Genomic DNA, 12,258 nt, shown 5'->3' on the forward strand with positions numbered 1-12,258 from the left:
TACCCACTATTAATGATAGACTGATGATTAGAACTCCGCCAAGTGCTATTCCGAGGACTAGGTATTTTATCAATTTCTTATTGGGATTCTGTGGTGTATGTCCTATTAGATCAGGAATAGATAGAAAGGTGTTTCCAGAGTATCTGGTACACATCAAAAAAAAGAAATTTTCAATAAAATTAATTCTAGAATTTCAACTGTATTAAAACATTAATAATAATTGTATATGGCATTGGTAATATAGAAAATATGAAAAAAAGAAATTCCAAACATCAAAATACATTTTAACAACTAAAACTAAAGATAAATAAAATAAATATGTGATTACTTGAGTTTCAATGAATGCTTGTGCAGAAGTTGAGGAGCAATTTCACCACTAAAATTGTTATTCTCTATAAACCTGTAACAATCATTCACGTAAACATTAAAAAGCAATATGAAATGTACAATTTGCATAAGGAGAAAAAGGGTAAAGGGACTTACAACTCTTTAAGGTTTTTAAGTTCACACAACCAGTTTGGAACACTACCATTTAGGAGATTGTTTTGTAAATGTCTGCAGTACCAGTAAAACGATTGATAACCAATCTTTTGTGGTCGAAAGGAGCAATGTCAGAAATTTATGTTGAGAGAAACTTACAATTTTTCTCACATCGTTAAATTTGATAAGTCTGGCAAAGGTCCCATTAGATGATTATTGTCAAGTCCCCTGGTTATTTGGATACCAATGGATCATTGTCAATATCCCTTTTAAAAAAATTACAAATTATAATTAATGGGTCGTTATATATATATATATATAGATAAAACAAACAAAATAGAAGAAAGAAAGGCTTACAACTCTTTAAGGTTTTGAAGTTCAGATAACCAATCTGGAACACTGCCATTCAGGTTGTTGTTTCCTAGGTGTCTGCATTATGCAGAAAATGATTGTCAAGTGATCTTTTGCGAAAAGTCACAGGGGAAGTCTAAACAATCGCCAATATTAAAAATATCAAAAAACTATGTTGCGCAGAAACTTACAGTCTCTGCAACATCGTTAAATTGGAGAAGTCTGGCAGAGATCCCGTGAAATGATTATTATCAAGTACCCTGGTTGGTTATTACAATATCAATGGATCATAGCCAATCCTGTTTTAAAAATATTTATAGTATAATTATATTTATAAATAGAAAAAAACAAACAAAATAGGTAAAAATACAAATGTCCCTTTTTAACCAGCTTCATTATTTTTATATTTAGAGTAAATAATTTGAATCCAGTTTAATTTAAAATTTATTTATTGTTATTATAATGTTTAGACTAATGTTAATAAGAATTGGTGTTTGTAAGTGATTTAGACCACTTAAATGTTTGATGTTATTTTTTTAATCGGATAAAATATAGTTGAAGCTCAGTCAAAAATAGTTGTTTTTTTTGATCAAAAGTAGTTGTTTTTCTAGCAGTTTGAATGGTTGATCTCTCTATTTAACTTGCTACCATAATTTAATTTTGATGTGATTATCACCCAAAACTTGTCTTGAAAGTTCATGTTCTTAGCAAGAATTTAAAGTAAATGAAAAAAATAGAAGTACCAACCAAAATAATTTTAAAAATAGTTAAATAATTTTTTTATATATTTAATATCAAATTATTTTTTAATTAAAACTTATTTATAATATATCATTTCATAAAATTATTCCAATTAAAAAATTATCAAATTAATTTTTGTATAATTTAAAAAAAAAAAGCTAAATATTTCTAAAATAATTAATATAAATTAATTTATTTAAAAAAATTCTAAACCATTAATATAAATGTTTTTTAATTAAAAAAATACATTAAAACAATTTTTTAATTTTTAATTTAGAAAGTTATGAAAAGTAAATTGTACCGGAGAAAAAAAATTAGTCGCACATATACTCACATGTTAACTAAACCATTAATATAAATGTTTTTTAATTAAAAAAATACATTAAAACAAATTTAGAATTTTTAATTTAGAAATTTATGAGAAGTAAATTGTACCCAGAGAAAAAAAATTAGTCGCACATATACTCACATGTTAACTAAAGCAGTCAATTGTCCAATTTGCTCACGTATCAGTCCTGTCATATTCTTTTTTTTTCGGGAGGAAGTGCATCCCTGCTGAAGAAGTATTATACAACACATATCGCCGAAGCGAGCAGATACGTCATCACCGATACAAATATTGCCGAAGCGAGCAAATATACATCATCACAGATACAAATATGCTGCAACATCGCGCAACTCCTGCAAGATTCGAACGCGGCCGGGGTGAGCAAACCAACCGCCCCTACCAACACATCACGCACTCACGTGCAATCCTGTCATATTCCTACAACAAAAGATTTTCATGAAACATCACAGTTTTACAATTCCGTATAAATGCAATGAATGGTAAACAACACAAAGGCTTAAACTTACATTTCAGAAATTCTTATTGCAGAAGAGTCGTGATTACACGCAATCCCATCCCACTCGATCAAAAAGCAAGGATCAGAAATCCATGCCCTCATATCAAACATCTCTTTCATGGCGACGAGAGCTTCAACTGTAGTTTAGAACCATCTGGTCAGATATTCAATTATTATTCTTAACCATAACCATATAAAATTGCAATCAATGTACGCCCATAGGAATCTATGGAAAATGTGCATATAACTCATATACTATTTTTATCATTTAAAGAATATGATTATGAGGAATATTTCTGAATTTGCTCAGTCAACTTTTTATATCATCTCGTCAATTAAATTTTTAAATATTCCTAAAGTTTAACAAATTAGAAACCTTAAACAAATTAAAACCTGAAATAAATAGTTAATTTGGAATATCTTGGAGATATGTTGCTGGTTGAGTGTCAAAGAGGGTGTAGTACTCAAAAGCGTTGATAGTTGGAGGTAGGGTGGAGTAAGTGGCCTTCATGAGGGCGAATGGGAAGTCATCTGTTTGATTGCATGGGATTGTGAGCTCTAGAGCAGAATAATTTCGTGGCAGAGTAACAATGTCTAACTTTTTTTTACCATTGGGAGTAGTCTAACTAGGCGGAGGAATTACCCGGTTTTGTTGTAGGAATTATCCGGTTTTGTTGTCGCTCGGAAAAACTTCCGGCTCTGGCGGGAATTTCCTCCACAACTTTCACCAATTCCGCATTTCTCCGCCCTTCCGCATTAACTCGGACTGGTATCTGTCTGACAGATCCTCCCCTCTAGATGTCTGCATCTAGTTGCCGAAATTCAAACTGAGACCGCAGAGGGCCCATCGCGCCTTCAGAACTTGCAACCAGACAGAGCTCACGGATACTGCGAATTCTGCATTTTTCACATCTCACAGAGATACACCAGGTTCTGCATTTTTCCTGCACTTCTCACGTCGCTAAACCAGATTATTAAAGATCGCAAGCAAACTTTGTCTATCTGTTTTTCAGTGGTATGGTCCTTCTGGACTTGTTTTGGGCATTTTCAGATTTCTTTCCCGGCTATCGGATTGGAGGTTTTCCTCTGGTTTTTGTTGTATTGTTTTCCTCTACTATATCTGACGATGTTTTTGGCTGTATTGAGCTCTTTCTAAGCGTTATAGATTCAGGGGATTGTAACCTCTTTTATTTTTAATAAAGGATGTTGGTTTTTCTTCTGGAAAAAAGAGAAGACCTTTATCCCTGTGCTTAGCTCAGTGTCCATTTATGACAATACCTATGCGAACATTTTCCTTGGAGGAAACTTGATCACTGACTTGACATTCCTTGATAGCCCTACCTAGGCCTCTCCCACCCATGTTGGATCATATGACTACGATGGTTTCTTTCCCTTCCCATTTAGCCTTTTCAAGGATTCCAAAATGGAAGCCCTCCTTGACAGCATTTTCCTGGAACAAAATACTCAATATTATAGTCTACAACTCACTGTCTTCGCATTAACAAGATGGGATGGGGGGATAATTTAAACATCTTGACAGAATCTATAATCGCCGCATTGGTGGAATTAAAAATAATTAATTACTTACCAACGATAAGATGACAAGAAAATAAATGAACAACCAAGAATTTTACCTCCTGTGGTTGTAATTTGTACAACTCAAACATCTCAGGGCACAAAGGTAACAACGTTAATCGTTCAAACATAGGCCAACGATAAGATGACAAGAAAATAAATGAACAACCAAGAATTTTACCTCCTGTGGCTGGTAATTTGTACAACTCAAACATCTCAGGGCACAAACGTAACAACGTTAATCGTTCAAACATAGGGCAGAGTGAGTAATTTGAAGGTTTCAGTGTGGATTTAAATTGCAATGGTTGAATCCAGGTATCTAGTCATTACGATCAGATTCTCTGAATCTTCAAGCTTAAATGCAGGTCAAAACATTAAATCCACCATTAATGATAGGTCCAGTGCATCAAGAGCATTCAAAGGTTCAATTTTCATCCATTTCAGTGCTTTTGAAAAATATTCTCTCAGTGTGCTTTACCCTGCTTATCGATTTGGTGGAAAAGTGCAAAATTAGCAAATTCTCAACACTTCAACAACATTACATAAACCCTTCAAAGAATATTTCAGTGGTATTCCTAAAAGTTTCATCGACGTTGGGCAAAAAATTGTGAGGTTTGAGTACTACTGGTGCAAACGAATTGCAGATCTCTGATGATTAGCATTTAACAAAAAGGGTTGCATCACCAAAAAGATGTTGGGACTCAACCAAAAGGTGAAACCCAAAAAACATATCAGCATTCAGTTGAATCCACATGACTTACAAATTTCAACTCTCATACAAATTAACTAACGCCAGATAGCTGATCGGATTTCAATAAGGAATTAACACATCAACCTTCCGATGGGCCAAAAACAATGGTTGCGTATCAGTCTCAACACCAATGGTTGTGTATAGTTGTGTATAGTGGATGAGAGGGTTACAATGGCCAAAAACGATTCAGAATATTACAGTAGTCTTAGATTTCATTTTCACTCTACCTCTGTAACAAATCGTATTATTTTACAGCTTCTGTTTTTATCTGAATATTTGTTAAATTTTTTTGGGAAGTAAAATGAATAATCAACGATTCCGAATATCAATAGTAGGTTAGAAATTTGTTTATAACTTTGAAATATCAAGAATACGTATATATCAGAATTTGTCCTTAAAAATAGTATTAGGGATACTAGGATTTAATGGGTAAATTGTTTGTTTTGGAATAATTTGTATCAGGGATGAGTTAATTGGAGTTATCTTAGGTGGTTGGGCAGAACTGACATTATCCTCCCCACTCAGGTTAAAATCCCCCTAGTAAGATGATGAGTTTTTGATGTCTGGATAGAAAAACACTCTTAAGTGAGTATATCTAACATTGTTATTGTATTGGAATTTGGCATATCATGTGAAAAGATGATAATTTGTAAAAAAAATAGATAAGCTAGGTTTTCATGGCGTCGGCAGGTGGCCCTTTTTCATATTCTAAGTATATTTATGTTTTCCTATTGTTATGTTGTTATGAAAATACCTTTTTCATAATATGTTCATGGTCACTGAAAAATTAGGATTGCCAAATGTGATCATTGTCAGTGCTTATGTTTCTTCCCATGCATTTCTCACTAAAACAAAGTTCAGTCCTCAACACCTTTCCCCCACTAAGGTGTTAATTGTATTTCCTATGCCAAAGTCATGGGCTTTACATGCCTTTTTATGCTTGTTCATGGTTGAGGAGAAGGACCATCATATGGGTTCATCGCTCATGCTGTTATTTTTTCCCTATCCATCATGCCAGCTGTCAAATAAAATCTCTTTACTTATTTATGTTCATGCAACATGTTTGATTTTTATACTTAAACATGTAGTTACTATGTTCTAATACCTATGTTCATGGTTCGAAGTTTATTAGATTTATAGATCTTTATTATGGTTAGATGGTCAAAGGCCAATGAGGTTTGAACCTTATCATTGCGTTTTTTGTTGGATTTTTGATTCCTTGCCTCTAGTTAAAGATCTTGTTGGATTTTCATGACTTCATCAAGCTGATTTTGCCTTCATGGAATAGTATATGATAGCGTAGTAGATTGTTATGTTATTTTAAACATGCCTTCTTCATGATTTGTTGATGTTCACTGAATGATGTTCTGTCCTTTTATGCTTGTGATAAAGTGTTAACTGTCCTATTGCCCAAATTCAACCTCAATGTGGAAGACATAAATTCTCAGCCAAGCACACAATGTGGTATTTTTCCAAGCATGCAATTCTCATCCAAACACACAATGTGGTCTTTTGCCAAGCACACAACGTTTATCTATACAAATATTTTTTGTTGTAAAACGCATCACGGAAGTGATGGTCATGGTTGAAGGCTTGTATTTTATCTAGTCCATGGTTTTCCAACTTCCAGTTGTACAACAAGTGATAAAGTTGTGATACATTAATTTACCTTTTGTATAAGCATCATTACATGAAATGATGCTCTGGAAGCATAGGGGAAGCATTATTCAATACTATGGCAGTTTCCACGGTCTTGAGGAAACAGTTCTAGCATTTTGTAATAAATTGAATATAATGAAATCCATTGCAGTGAATTTCTTGCTAGCAATCTGTTATATTTCCAAACTTTTGATGTTCAGCAGCACTCCATTTTGGTATCTTCCTTTTTATGTTTGGAATAACCATGAAATAAGTTTGATTATTGGTAAATAAGATAATAATTAAGTAGAGGAATAATGGTGGCTTAAAGACCCTATTGTGGACTTGAAAGCAATTGTATTTTAATAAGACATCATGCTTGACCATAAACTAAATAGTGCCTTACAAAAGATTAAAGACAACCAAAAATGTAAGTATTATAGGTAATGAAGACCTTATGTTTAAGACTTAATGATCAATGTGTGATCTAAATATTTCAAACAACGATTTTGTCAACAAACAAGCTTGTATCATGGTAATAAATTAGAATCAGATGGAGCACTACTTAAGTAATATACTTCAGTCAACAATATTCCCACTGGAAACAGTCAACAATATTCTTCATCCATTATGATGTTTTCCCACTGGAAACATTCCTTGAAATTATCTACAAATTCAAAAGGATGATTTGCTTTATAGGAATCTAGAGGTTTTTTCTATAGTTTTTCTCTGATATGGTCTTGAATATAAGCTCAATCCTCAAGGCAAAAGCTGTTCCTGATCTAGGAATGGTGACAAATGCTATACTCTATTTGTATTGTCTCTTTTCCTCCTCTAGTTTTATTTGAGGCGTCAGAAATGGTGAATAACATCTAATGGCTTTAAAAATGTGAGTTTTGTCCACATGGATGGTGTGTTGATTCACATGATTTACAGAACTTATTAACCTTCTAATCAATGCACCCAAAACAGGGCCTTATATGAAAGATAAAATCGTTTCGATCTAGGAAAAGCTAAGAAACTTCTTCCTACTGCAATATGTTTGTAGTGGCACAATCAATTTCAAGATAGATCTAGAAAAAGAACTGATATTTTTCAAAAAATTAGAGACAGAAAATATTATATAGAACAATATCCAAAAGAAAATTATTCTATTAGAACATAATTGAACATAACAGTCCAATTTGAATATGCTAATAAGTTAATAACATGATCATCTAATATATAGAAATTATAATTTTACCAATATCTATCGTCTGCAAAAAGATTAGGATATTTCAAAAAACATGAAACCATATTTTAGTTTTTCATCACTCAAGGATTAAGATAAATTACAAAAAGGGGAACAATAGTAGGCTCAGCGCAACCATTAAGGCACTTGGCCCCAAATCTCTAGCAAAATAGTAGATTCACAAAGACCAAATAAACTTTAGGTTGTGAACAAGCAAAGACTATGCCATCACAATGCCTAATTGACAAAAAAACAAATCAAAGAGGCATCAGATAAAAATATGCCTCAAAGAAGTTGTAATTTTAGCTACAATTATGTAATCAGTGCTTTTACAAGCCAAAGAAGCCAAAATAGACCAAGTTTACATGTTCATCCAGAAGCTTGAGAACTTGGTCAATGGTGATTACAGGTAGTTGGAAAACCATCGTTTTCATGTGGTTGAACTTGTCCATATAAGGTAGGTGAAACTAAACTTATCACTCAAGTGGAGGTTGTTGGAAAATCCATCCATTCATTGGTCTATGCAGTGGCCACACATTTATGGAGTAACTACATCATCACTTGGACTAGGGTGGGGGAGAAGCATGAAAATAAGCCTTGGCATTTCAGAAAGAAATCTGGAATGGAGTTTTGGTTTCTTGTAGCTAGTTGATATGAGAGTAGGTTGGTCCAAGAGCAGCATTCATACTACCTTGGAAAATCTAGGGTAAGTTGGCAAACATACTTAGGAAAGTTTTCGTTGTGTAGTTGGAGATTCAAACTAATTCTATTTTGGCTAAGATTCATGTTTGATGTTTAAAATTTTGTTTTACAATTTCATGGTGTTGTATTTCAGAATATTTTTTTTTTCCAGTGGAAAAAATCTGTAACCTTTTATTTAAAAAATGAAAAGTTACAATTGCAGATGCATGATGCATTCCATAAGCTGCCCAATGGGCTCCAGTGCCATGGCACCAAACGCAACGTTAAATGACTAACGTGCAAAAAATGATGAGAAGAGAGTAGAGAGAGAGAGAGGGAGAGAAGTGGAAGCAGGAAAAAAAACTGAATTTCATATGTGAGTAAGACTCACTCTTCAGGTTTTTCTTCCTTTTTTCTTTTCGACCTTGCGCCACTCGCCTTGGGTGGGCTCGATCGAGGCTATGACTAACTGTGTTTCAACTTTCTGCGAGCCTGATTCCTTGTCTGAATCTGATGTGTCTGATTGGTGGTGCCGCTTTATCCCTCCCATGTTCTGGTCATCGTTTATCTTGTCTGTCTGATTTGGGTGGAGCTGTGGAGCCTTTGACGGTGCTATGGGAGAGGATGTCGCGGCTTCGCCTCCAATTGGGTCATCGTCATTTGCAGGTGGAGGATTGTCTTCCTCCTCGTCTTCTGTTTCTTCTTCTGGATTCACTGTATTCTGCCAGCCTCTTGGTTTTTTTGCTTGTTTCTTGTTCCTTCTGTTTTCCTTTTTGGCTTGAGGACAGTTGATACGGAGATGACCTGTCTGTTGACATCCTCGGCATCTGAAGGCCGTGTTTTCGTAATCTAGTGGTTGTTTCCACTGGGAGTTGTTATGGATCAAGATGATGCTGTCAGGAAGCCCTTGACTGAGGTCAACTTCGACACAAATTCTGGCAAAAGTGTGAATGCATCTAGCAATTCTTTCGACATCTTGCTTGATGTATTTGCCTATTGCATTCCCCATTGCTTCAAATACTTTGGGAAGCCAAAAGTGAAGCGGGAGATTATGCAACCTTACCCAGACCGGCATTTTGGAGACCACCATAGAGGAGGGGTCAAATCCCGGGAACCAAGGGGTCGTAAAGAGCCCTGCGTTGCCCCAGAACCATGGCCCCTCATGGAGGGCATGGTCTTTTTCCTCCACTGTGTCGAATTTTACAATAAAAAAACCCTTTGTGCATAAAAGGATGTCACAATTTGGTGTCCATGTGGAATGGATCCAATGCCGTAAAGCATCTGTTTTTGGCCAAAAGCCATTGAATCTACAGATGACTGCCAAAGAAGAGAGATCATCATGAAAGTTGTTTACCTCCGGCAGATCGATTGTCAGAACTGGGTTCTGCTTACTTTGCTCCACTATATAAGGACCAGGCAGATCTTGTGGTGGCGCTGGCTTGTTGGTGGCTTCCCCTTTTCCTTTGACAGCGTCCTTGAACGAACCTGTGCCCTTTGAGCTAGATCCGAAGCTTCCTCCTCTCAGCCTCGTACTTAGAAAAATTGTTGAATCTCTCACTATTCCATAATGCTGCACTGTAAATTCTTCCTGTAGAGTGTGTCCTGCATAGATCAAGCTCAGCTGACTTGCTGATATGCCTGATAATTCTTGAATATCTTCCTTTATATTTTTTTTCAGCATCCCTGTTCTTATTTGCATGCAAATTGTATTCCCTGACAAGGTTCTTATGAAAATTTGAATCGCTTCTGGATCGTCTGGCTCTTGTATTTCAGAATATATATCTGCTGTATTTTCTTTTTCCCTGAAAAATAAAAATTATATTTTCATAGTGAAGTGAAATATACATTGTCAAACCAGGTTTGAAACCTGATCTAATTTGGATAATGATACAAGAAGAAAATGACCAAAAGGATAAACTGTAATAGACAATTAAACATCTTTATCAAGATAATCATTCATCTCAAAACTTCCTTTCTTTAAAGATGGAACTCCATCACTTGAATTTCCTGCCCGTCTAGGATTTCATAGATGCCAAGAGAAAGATGGCAATTGTAGAGTCTCTTTAGAAAGCTGATCTCCTTTTGAGTTCAATTCCCTCAGGATATGCTTGGTAGAAAACCATTTCATCTTATTTATTTTGCTATGGATATTCCATAGGATATGTTCTAGACAAACGGCTTCAATGAAAACTTTTCTATCAAACCAATCAATGATCAGCTTTGAATCTCCCATGATTTGCAACATAAAATGTTTTTAAAATTGGTGACATAAAACAAGGTCCACAAAGCCATAAATTCTACTTCAGTGTTTGTATCAAAACCAGGGGAATATCGAATATGCATATGATGATTCTAATGAAAGAAGATAATGATACCAACATCGCAGCATGGGGATGTGTTAATTTTTGTAGCAGCGGACAGGTGTTCTGGTCACAGATTGTGTCTAAGAGACTAAGGAACACGAGATATCCAAAACCTAGAAAGGGTTTTGAGAGAAAAGACTTGGAGATGCCTTAATTAACATAATTAGCCATAATTAAAATATTCCTAAGTCTAACCTAGGAAAATTGGTTAATTAAAGAGAATTAATGAAGGAAGTTTGATTTTGCTCCAAAGACTTCCATGGATGAAGTCAAGATGATCTTGGTCGTTGGTTGAGATGTAATCATGGCCGTTGAGACTTCAATGAGAGATTATAAGAGCATGTCGAAGGGCTTGAAGATAGATACAATTGGTAAGTTGAGCAGTTTGACTTACCCAGTTGCAATACTCAACAAGGGCACAATTGAATCTAGGGAAAGGATTGGAGCAAGAGACCAACAAAGATTTGAGAGCAGGAGTTTGGAGGAATTTTCCTTAGCATTTTCCAGTGTCCAAGACACAAGAAAGAGGAGGCCGAATACGGTAGTGTGAGTTAGGCAGATTTCCCGGTGCGAGTTGCCGGAGGAGCCATGTTTCAATTGCAAGTTGTTGGATTAGCGTCCTGAGGCAAAGAGAGTGGGTTTTAGAGGCAAAGGGAAGCTAGATGTCTCACCTAGAATAATTTTTGGGGCTGTACGGTTTTATTCAGCCAGGCAGTGCGCATTTTTGGGCTTCAATGTGAGTGGCAAGGGAGAATGCAAGCAGGCTAGGAGAGACTAGATCAGTTGCAAAGGGAGACAAGGGTGTCTTCCAGATTATTTTGTCAGTAGTATATTGCCGGAGCTTTTCCAAATTAGCAAGAAGATCTTTGTACTCTTGAATTTGTTGAAGAATTAATAAAACCCTCGTCTACTGCACTAGTTTTCCCTTCGGGTTTTTTCCAGAAACAATTGTCCAAAAACAACAGTGTCAATTTTTGTATGTGTGCATCTATTTATCAGTTCTATATTTTATATTTCCGCAACATTTTTATTGTGAAGAATGCAATTGTGAATTTATTGTTGTTTGCTGAATAATAATTCAGAAGATAGACAAACTGCTAACAGTTAGAAGATAAATCTCCAGTAATTGCATTCAAGGAATTTTCACAATATGTCTCTGGCTTGCTCCATCAAAAAAGGCTCAAGGAGTATCGGGGAGTAATGGAGGCATAATTGGAATTCTAAATATATCTTCTGTATTTATTTTACTATTGTTGAATTTCCTTAGTATACTGGAATCTGTCGTGATACATATTGTTGAATTTATTGTTACAGACCTAGCTACATCTATTCCGTTGTTTTCAGTAAGATCAATCTATCATTGAGTAATCTGTAAGAAGTGCTTAATACAACATTCTCTGAAGAAGTTAAGGCTTGCCACCAAACATATATACTCTAGGATGAAGTATCATTTTTGAAAGTAATTTATCCGATTCAGATTAATAAATAGAATCTCTCGACACAGAAGTTCTTGAAAAAATTAAGTGCATTAGCAACACAGAGTAGATATACACAAGTTTGTCATTATTTCAGCCTGGGTATAATCCATTTTTAAGTAGCATA

Source organism: Pinus tabuliformis, chromosome 5_2, assembly GCF_031772625.1.
Source record: "Pinus tabuliformis cultivar Carrire ecotype Pingquan chromosome 5_2, CPIR1, whole genome shotgun sequence".
Taxonomy (NCBI): Eukaryota; Viridiplantae; Streptophyta; class Pinopsida; order Pinales; family Pinaceae; genus Pinus; species Pinus tabuliformis.